The sequence below is a fragment of the Patagioenas fasciata genome, chromosome 5, assembly GCF_037038585.1.
Source record: "Patagioenas fasciata isolate bPatFas1 chromosome 5, bPatFas1.hap1, whole genome shotgun sequence".
Lineage (NCBI taxonomy): Eukaryota > Metazoa > Chordata > Aves > Columbiformes > Columbidae > Patagioenas > Patagioenas fasciata.
In genome coordinates this window covers 9,849,428-9,859,493 of record NC_092524.1, presented here as the reverse complement: position 1 = coordinate 9,859,493, position 10,066 = coordinate 9,849,428, and the positions used below count along the sequence as shown (strand labels likewise).

Here is a 10,066-nt window from a genome sequence, read left to right as displayed (position 1 = left end):
TTTCATCAACCTCTTTTTGAGGTTGGGTGCGACTTTTGGAAGCGTTTTCCAAAGCAGCGCAAGGCCAGACTTGCAGCATCATCATCTGTGCACGTCCTAAAGGTGCAGTGGCCATCCAGCAGCGTTTACAAAAGCCTGTGGGGCTGGCACTCAAGGCTGGCACATCTGGAAGCCGTGTTCAGCAACCAGTCCAGATGTGTTCTGGCATTTCACCAGCAGGAGAGGTGACTGCCCCTAGCTTGGATGTCTTCTTAAAGAAACGGTGGTGGACTTTTTTCGAAACATCATTTAAACCATGCTGTTTCAATGGGAAAAGCCACCCTTCCCCCTTTATTCCAGAAGCAGGAATGACCTATTCAAAATCTCACATAATACATAGTATAAAATACAACACTAACTTGCAGACTGGAAGTGACTGGGGAACTCTGTAGTTATCTGAGGTTGAGGTGTTTCTTCCAGAAGGACGCTGAGCTCTGTGGGAACGGAGTTATCTGAAAAAATGTGACATTTTCAAGAGACTTATTTCTTGTTTTTCTTGAACCGCTCGTCCCTCAGCTCGCAGCTGTACCTGCTATGGGGAGCGGAGGAAACAGGATCAACTCGCCTGCTGCATCCATGAAGCGAAACCACCTAGCTGGGGGGAGAAAGAGAAAAGAAGGAAAGAAAAGAAAAAGAGAATGAGGGATATCCTGAATCCACTGAAATCAATGGGAACTTGACCAGGACTTGGCAGAAAAGAAAATAAAAGTACATCTGGCTCATCTGCTTCAAAAGGGGAACAGCAGCTTTTGAATAAACCACATGCCCCTCCCACACACCCCAATTCTCCTTTTGGGTGGCAGATGTTCTGCTGCCATTTTTAAAATGCCAGCAGAGCACCCCCCTCATGTGCAAGATGAATGGGTTGCGAACAACACAAAGCTATTGTCTGTTTTGACCCTGTTTTCTCTTCTTTGTTCGCCATTAAGTATAAGGCTTCAGCCCTTTGAAGTGGGTCAGCTGTTTCAGAAGCAACCTGCTTCATAATTAAGGTTCTGCTTCTTAATTAATTTAGGTTAAAAATCATAAATCTTCCACCTTTGGGGAAAAATGTCATGCAGCATTTCAGGTTGGGAGACCCCATGCAACATCACACCATCAGTTTATTAAAAGCTGCCTTCAGCAGAAGCAATGGCTTCTCGCTGGCCAAGCACAGCCTGGTTTACATGAACACAGCAGCACGGGCAGCGAACAAAGAAGCCAGACCAGTTACTCTGCCGTTTTATGAAGTGTAGAATGGTGAGCTTTAAGTGGGCCATGGGCTTTTCTGTGGTTTTTTTAGTTTGTTTTTGTTTTGTTTTCAAAAATGCAGCCTACTTGGCTCTACAAATGCAGAACACATCCAATGCTCACAAACCCAAGAGTAACAGGAGGGTTCAGCGCTAAGCAGCATGTTAGCAGATGTCTATAGTTCCACGCACAGCTCTACCTCCCAACCTTGATCTTTCACAGGGTTGTCTGGGACCCTTTGAGCAGAAACAGCTGAACAATCTGTTACACGAAACAGTGGTAGCTTAGCAATGTTCACAAATAATTACCTACCTTGTAAAGAGGTGTGACACTTCATGGGTTAATGGTTTTAAGTTGTAATATGGTTGCTGTTGTTTTGTGAGAGCTGGAGCTGCGCTGGAGACACTAGAAACTTGATGAAGGTGGGAAGGGCAGGAGGAATGGATAGAGGGGTTGTACTAAAACTGTAGAAACCAACATCACAAGTGACTGTGGAAAAAAAATAAGTATCAGGGTATTGCTTTTCAATGCAAATGAAAAGCTGAGAACAGGAAAAAGATAGGGGGGGGAAAAAAGGAAGAAAATATGATCGTTTAAAGACCAACAACAACAAAAAAGCCCATCGAAGAAGAAGGGGGAACTGAGACTAAGAAAAGGGCTACAACAAATCATATAAACATTCACCTTATAGGTCAGTGAATAGAACTGTGCCTTTTTTTTTTTTCCTTCTTTTCAGTTCCTCCTCTATTGGTTCTTATTAGGCCTTTACAGTTTTGGGGGACATCCTCATTAAGCTTAAGGGAAAGGGGTGCTGCAGGCCACCATTCTTGTGTGTCTCACTGTGGAGAATCAATAACAGCCAAAAAAATCTCAGCAGCAAGGCAGCCTGTAGCCTCCCTGAAGGACGAGGAACTGTCAGCTTTGTTTCAGTCGGAAAACAGCAAGAGAGAGTGAGCGAGAGGCAGCGACAGCCAGCAGAGTACCTGAAACCACCAGCCGAGCAAAGACACTGGAGGGCATCAGTGACCGGTCTCAATTCATCCAGTACTGGTCATTTCTCAAACCACCTTCCTTCCATATATGTGTGAGTTTGTGGGTATGCACAGGGTCCATTATACGTTTAGCTTGATGAACTTCAGATTTGGGTGTCCCTCACGCTATCCTAGAGGTGAGAGCATAAACAGGAAACCTTGATCTTTTAAACTGGAGTGGAAAAAACAAAACAAAACAAATCAAAACAACACAAACACCACCACAGAGCAACAAGAAAATATACCAAGGAAACATTTTTATCAGCTCTTAGAGATGCCCACAGAGAGCAGTTTTGGAGTCTTAGGCATTACAGCTTTTCCCTTATGCTGGTAAAGTCAAATGTCACACTAAGGAGGGTGGTTGGCACCATCATAGCAAAGGGTGCAGGAGCCATGATTAATATGTACATGTCCCTTTGCATTCATTCCTCTTATTCAGTTCAAAGCAGGGATTAGTTCACTACTCATGCTTACCTTGCAATGCACCTTAATGCTTTGCTTTCTGGGCCTCCAGCAAAGACAGAATACAGCAGCAGCTTTCAGACTTACTCTCTGTTTGAACAGCGTGCTGAGCTGTATGTGCAGCTGACTTTGCCAGTGGATTAACAAACTACAAACTGGCTTTTTTTTTGTCCTGCCCCAAGCGTGTAAGTTTATTAGTCATATTTAAAGATCCTTTTTTTTTCTGTTGGCAGACTCTGAAGTATAAAGGGTTTTTTTCCAGACTTTTAAAAATTCCTTTCTGCTAAGATCATATGTTCTCTAAGGTGTTATCAGAGAATTAACTTTTTTTTCCAAGATACTTGCCTTTTCTTATCCTTTCACCTGTGATGTTGAACTTCATGAGCATTATACTTGGCAAAATGTGTAAGAACAGCATTCAGGTTATAACCATTCCCCTCAGTACACTATTGAGAAAACTTTTTTTGATGTAGCTCTACATTAATTGAAGGGGATGGAGGGGGGAATGTCTGTCTCTTTGTGATGTTTGACCTTTCCATTAGTTTTAAACTGAACCCACATATGACAAAGTCAGCCAACAAAATACTAGATTCAACAACATTGCGCACATATTACGCCATTCCATAGCACAGAGAATATGATGGCTTCATTGTAAATTATATGTATTGGTTTTACTATGACTATATTGTATTTTTAATTGGGTTTAACCTAAGCTTTATCATCAGAATACCATGACGGGTGGAAACTCGAGAGTGCAGTTCACCTCCAGAGTTTGCAGCAATAGTGTAGGAAACAGAATACCAGTCTCAGCAGACTCTATCTCCTCCAATGATCTCCTGTTTTGAGGGAGGTGGTGGTGAGTAATGTTTGGGAGGTGCCCCAAGACTCTCCAGCGATAGGCTCTGGATAAGCGCGAAGGAACAGGTAGAGGTGGTGCAGAAACAAGCAAACTCCAAACCTTTGGGCTTTCCTACCCACTTTCACCCGTCTCTTAGCCAACAAAAGGACACAATGACGTGGGCAATGAACTAACACATGAACAGGGGTCTTGACATCCAAGATCCCCCCCATTTTTGCAGAATTTTTCTCTGACTGCTTCCTTGTCTGAAAGGCTGTTCCTTGAGACTGAGATCACCGCAGTTCCTCTTCACTCCGGGTGAGGCACCACAGGGCATGCAGAGCACTCAGACACAACTATGGCATCAGCTTAGCTCTTTTTTCCATGCAAACAAAACATGTTCCTGGAAGTAATACGAAGGTAATGGCCACTCTGAGCGAGTCAAAGCACTCAAGAGTCACTGAGAGGAATCAAAGAGGGCATCCACAGACAGGTTTTCTCTATGTGCCCTGCTCCAGGCCAGTGGGGCTTCTCAGCTCGGAAGGAGGTGGGAAGAGAACTGTCTACCCCTGCAAACTGTAGCAGCAAGGGAATAGGTGCAAGCACAGTAGAGAAAGTTAGCTTGAAGGTACCTGAACAGTAAGGGAAAGGCAGCATTAGCCATGGGGATTAGCCATGGTTTGAAGATGAAGCTGATGAACCAGGCGATAGGGTAAAGGCTGTTTCAGAGAACTGCAGAGAAGAAGGCTTTTCCACTACCTCTGGTCAGACACATAGAAGAACAGAGACAGAAGTCCGTGTTAATCACCTGGAGGCAGCTGGAAAATCATCACAGAAAGATAAACAAACCAAGAGGACAACACTGAGGAAAGCGTACAGGGTGCTCATTAATATCAATTGATATGAATATAGCCAATAACCTCAAAGGGAACCACTGGGTGTTGTCAGGGGAGAAAAACATCAGACAATTCCTGAAATACTGAAAGAACAGGTGCAGAACTCCGCGTGTTCAAGTGGCTGGATAGTTGCGAGTGACCATTGCCAACGTCAGAAGTGACCGCACAAATTAGGCTTCCACGGGTGTGTCTGTGAGACGCATGGGAAAGCTGTGGATGCAGCACTAGACAGATTTACAGATAGGAAAGATCTGGGAGGGGGTGGAGAGTTCAAGATCGGGGCTGCCCACAGGTTCCCTGCAAGGGAGGCAGACAGGAGGTTGAGCTGGGCAAGGAAATCAAAGCCATGGACGCAGTACGGACCTGTGGTCTGCCAGCTCCAGCAACTAGTGCTGCCGTACCAGAAGAGCGTGTGGCGGTCGGAGGCAGCAGGGTGGCTTGTGTCTGCAAAACGGGGACAGGGAAGTCAGGAGACCGACAGCTCTCCAAACAAAACACTCACGGCTGAGAAAACAACACGTCATATGGAGCTCATTTTTGGCTGCCTGTTGACAAGACAGACAAGTATTGATGCACAAGAGATGGTCACGATTATGATGATCATCTATGGACACTGACACCCACACAAAGTTTAGAAATTTGTGTGGTGTGGGTGGTTTGTTACCCTCATAGTCCCCAAACAGGTATGTAATCATGTAATGGGGAGGTGTCTGGTTTCTTTAACAAACAGTGAAAGAGGAATTCTGTATAATATTTAAGCTTTTGTTTAAAGGTTAAACACAAAGATGCTGTTCACCCATTAAAGAACCTGACAAGGAGCTGGGACTCTGGACTCAGAGTATGTGCCTCCCAGCTCTGCTGAAAACTGGGCAACAGCCTCAGTGCTGAGAGTGCGCACAGCCCCACATCCTATAGAAATACCAGGCGTACAGAAAGGCCAGGATAAGAGATAAAAGGTAGAAACTTCTCTGCCAGCAAGTGAACAGAAAAGCTTGAGAGTCTGACCCAAACTGCCTTTAAAAAGAAACATTCATTCTTACTCCCCTTCATTTCAAGATTGTATCAATCCCTGCAATACCTGGATTTAAGCCTCCATATAATAATGAAGCTGGCTTTTGTGCTCATACAAAGTATCACTTTGTGATCTGAACATCTCACAATGACCCTCAACCAGGAGCATGGGAGGCTCATGGACGTTCCAAATTTTGTCCTCAGACCCCCCCACTGAAGTGGCCCAAATCTTTGGGGATGCCCAAGAGAAGGATATGACCCTAAGACAACAGGATTCTGGTGGTTGCCGCTGCAACACAGCCTAATGTAGCGCATAGGGTGGCAGTGCGTCTCATCAGGCTTTGCTGCAGTCGTTTCATGACTGCAGCATGTCTCAATCTGTTTACCTGCAAGTACCAGGTATAATCAGGTTAGATAAGACCATTACCATGGTACGTAACCTTTGGACTTTGGCTTGAGGCTTCTACTTTCCCTTCTGGAGAGAGCACATCATATTTCACTGTCTATTTTATTTCTTTCTCCTTTATTAGAGCTGTGCTCAGTACCCTACACAGATTGATTTTCCTGGAGGCACAAACAAGCAGATAGAATCTAGAGGATGTTTATTTAAAGGGAATCATCTTAAATGGTCTTTGAATTAATAAATATATATATATATATATATAAAGATAAATAAGAAACATAGAGATATATAGCACATATAGGTAGTACAAACAAATCACAACAAATCCAGTGTGCTCTGTTTATCATAGAAACATTTAGGTTGGAATTATACCTTTAAGATCATCAAGTCCAGTGATCAACCTAGCACTGCCAAGTTCATCACTAAAACATGTCCTTAAGTGCTACATCCACGGGTCTTTTAAATAACTCCAGGGACGGTGACTCAACCAGTTCCCTGGGCAGCCTGTTCCAATGCTTGACGACCCTTTCATTGAAGAATTTTTTCCTAATGTCCAATCTAAACCTCCCCTGGCACAACTTGAGGCCATTTCTTCTCATCCTCTCACTTGTCACCTGGGAGAAGAGACCAACACCCTCCATGCTCCAACCTCCTTTCAGGCAGTTGTAGACAGCACTAAGGTCTCCCCTCAGCCTCCTTTTCTCCAGGCTGAACAGCCCCAGATCCCTCAGCTGCTCCTCATCAGACTTGTGCTCCAGACCCTTCACCAACTCTGTTCCCTTCTCTGAACTCTCTCCAGTACCTCAGTGTCTTTCCTGTAGTGAGAGGCCCAAAGCTGAACACAGAATTCAAGGTGCAGCTTCACTAGTGCTGAGTACAAGGGGATGATCACTGCCCTGGTCCTGCTGGCCACACTATTCCTGATACAAGCCAGGATGCTGTTGACTTTCTTGGCCACCTGGGCACACTGCTGGCTCATGTTCAGCTGTCTGAATACATGTGCACTCACTGCTAGGATATCCTGCAAAGCAATAGGCTTCTATTCTTCATCTATTCTGCATCTATTCTTCATCTTTCTGGATGTACTTGTGATGGCAGCTGGGACACAGGAAATTTTCCACAATTTCAAGTGAGTGAAGAATGGATCCCTAGATAATATATTGTGCCTCATAGGAAGAGTTTACCCTAAAATAATGCCTAAAAGGCACAGCCTACCTTCTTGGCTAACCAAATTTAAGCTAATAGAATATGTACTTCCACTATAGTCCTCACTAATTAGCACAAGGGAAAAGAACTACAAATGCAAACATGCTGGTAACCTGCATACGGAGGGGGGGTCACTGTTTTTATTTGACAGAAACTTCTCACCTTTCTTCCCCGCTCCCATATTCCTGCCAGCCACTGACCTTCCTTTGAACTGCTGTAAATCTTAGAGGTTGTCTCCCTTCTGCTTTTTGGATCTGTGTTCAGAAAGAACAGCTGCAGCATTCATCATGAATAACTGCACAGCAACTTCTGGGTCTCCTTTGGAGATGGGCTGATCACTTCCTGCCTAATTGTATTGGGTTTGCGCGGCCAGGTTTTGGTAGCAGGGTGGTTACAGGGTGGCTTCTGTGAGAAGCTGCTAGAAGCTTCCCCTACATCTGACAGAGCAAATGCCACCAGCTTCAAGACAGACTCACCACTGGGCAAGGCCAAGCCCATCAGTGATGGTGGTAGTGCCTCTGCGATAACATCTCTAAGGGAAAAATACCTGCACAATTGCAGCCAGGGAAAAGACGAAAAATACGTGAAACAGCCCTGCAGACACCAGGGTCAGTGGAGAAGGAGGAGGAGGAGGTGCTCCAGGCGCTGGAACAGAGATTGCTCTGCAGCCCATGGTGAGGTCGCTGTCCCCTGCAGCCCCTGGAGGTCCATGGTGGAGCAGATCACCTGCAGTACGGGGAGGAGCCCATGCTGGAGCAGGTGGATGTGTCCAAAGGAGGCTGTGGCCCCATGGGAAGCCTGTGCTGGAGCAGCTCCTGGCAGGACCTGAGGCCCCATGGGGAGAGGAGCCCACACTGGAGCAGGTTTGCTGGCAGGACTGGTGACCCCGTGGGGGACCCGTGCTGGATGCACACCATGGAAGGGACCCACGCTGTAACGGTTCATGAAGAACTGCAGCCCATGGGAATGTCTCATGTTGGAGAAGTTTGTGGAGGACTGTCTCCTGTGGGAGGGACCCCACACCGAAGTAAAAGAGTGTGAAGAGTCCTTCCCCTGAGAATGAAGGAGTGGCACAGACAACGTGTGATGAACTGACCACAACCCCTATTCCCTGTACCCTGTGCTTCTGGGGGGAAAATGATTGAGAATTTGGGAGTAAAGATAAGCTTGGGAAGAAGTGGGGTGCGGGGAGATGTGGGGGGAAGAAAGTGTTTTAAGATTTAGTTTTTTATTTCTCATTATCCTATTCTGATTTGATTGGTAATAAATTGAACCAATTTCCCCAAGTCAAGTCTATTTTGCCCGTGACAGTAATCAGTGAGTGGCCTCTCCCGGTCCTTGTCTTGACCCACAAGCCTTTCATCATATTTTCTCTTCCCTGTGCACTTGAGGAGGGGAGTGACAGAGCAGCCTTGGTGGGCACCTGCTGTCCAGCCAGGGTCAACCCACCACACTAATTAACACAATATGGAGTGGGACCCTCAACACAAGATGAGCCGGATTTGGTAAGATTTTGGTTTTTTCAGTCTTCTCTAGTGTGCAGTCTGAATACATAATGTAGAAATTTATCAGTCAAAATAAATTAAACACCAAGGCTGGAAAGATTTGATCCACCTGAACAACTACTACAAAAAACCACCTGTCCGTCCTCCTCCCCTTTCTCACTATGGTCTGGTTCAGCAACACAGTTTGGTACTTGGGAATAGCTTGTATCTATTACCTCAGTCTGTATTTTTAGGGAACTAATAATTTATAAGTACATGTAATACATAGGTTTTCTCCATTCTCTTACAAAGCTCTCCCCTGTACCAGCAGCATTGTGTTGCTTTCAGTTGCTAAATCAATTAAACATTAGCCCGAATTTCTTCTAAAAAGAAGGAAAACTATACCAGTTACCATAACATGTTGGCTTCTGCTGAGACAGTAAAGTTAACAGATACTTAAAAACAAACAAAACCAACCAACACAAACAAACCAATGGAAACAAAGACCCTCTAACTTTTAGTTCTATTTCAGGTTGCTTGCTTATTTTTGTGTATTTTTTTCACATCATTGCCTATACAGTAAGCCACGTATCCTCTTAGCTTGGTTCTGAATTCTCTATTGCCTGGCCTGTGTGATACCCTGTGTCACATGAAACATAAAACAGAGGCCCCTGTCACACAGAATCACAGAATCGACTGGGTTGGAAAAGACCTCAGAGATCATCAAGTCCAACCCTTGGTCCAACTCCAATCCATTTACTATATCATGGCACTAAGTCCATGTCCAGTCTCAGTGTCTCTCCTGGAAACATCTATGTACCTCTGGAGTAGTACAAACAGAAATACAAAGCACCAATTTACTTCCAGCCTTGCTTCCAACTATTGTTGATGGCAGGTCAGTGGAGGAGACAGACTTGGATTTTAATCAGACTGTCTTTGTATCCCTGTGAAGAAGATCACGACCAAACAGAGCAGATACTGGCCTTGCAAGAGATGCTCTGGCTTTGCCAGTGCAGGAATACAGCTGTGCTGTGATGCACTGCTATGAGATGGTTTAAAAGCTGAGTGAGGCATCTCAATTGCATTATACAGTTCAAGGCAAACTAAGTACTAAGCATATAGAAACCATCTGACTCTCCACAGAAAAGTTATTACTCAAAAGGTTTTTGTGCTTACCAAATAATCTGATCTCTGGTTACTGCAAAATAGTTTTCCTTCTCTCTTTGAACTGAATTTCAATGTGTCCTTGCATGAAGAACATAATGAAGTACATGCCTACGGCAAGTGCTGTTTAAAGCACTGTCCTTTATTCCTAGAGACATTTCCAGGAAACGCGAAGCTGCAGCATAAAGCACCTCTGGCTTTATCACAGACTCCTGCATCACTTTTTGCTCAGGGGATGACACTTGACTAGACAGGATTTACCACAAACACAAGCCAGCAGAGCTCCGGCTCTGTCAGCCAGG

General features: G+C 44.9%; 1 long non-coding RNA gene across 1 annotated transcript in view; it reads right to left on the bottom strand.

Moving 5' to 3' along the window:
- Nucleotides 1-90: 90 nt before the first annotated feature.
- Nucleotides 91-10,066, bottom strand: part of LOC139828077 (uncharacterized) — a 168,662-nt gene continuing 158,686 nt past the window's right edge. Inside the window, exons 5-7 of the long non-coding RNA XR_011739266.1 lie at nt 2,253-2,431; nt 1,582-1,758; nt 91-634 (exon numbers count right to left, since the gene is read on the bottom strand). This is a non-coding gene — a long non-coding RNA (uncharacterized lncRNA). The remainder of the gene's footprint in view (nt 635-1,581; nt 1,759-2,252; nt 2,432-10,066) is intronic.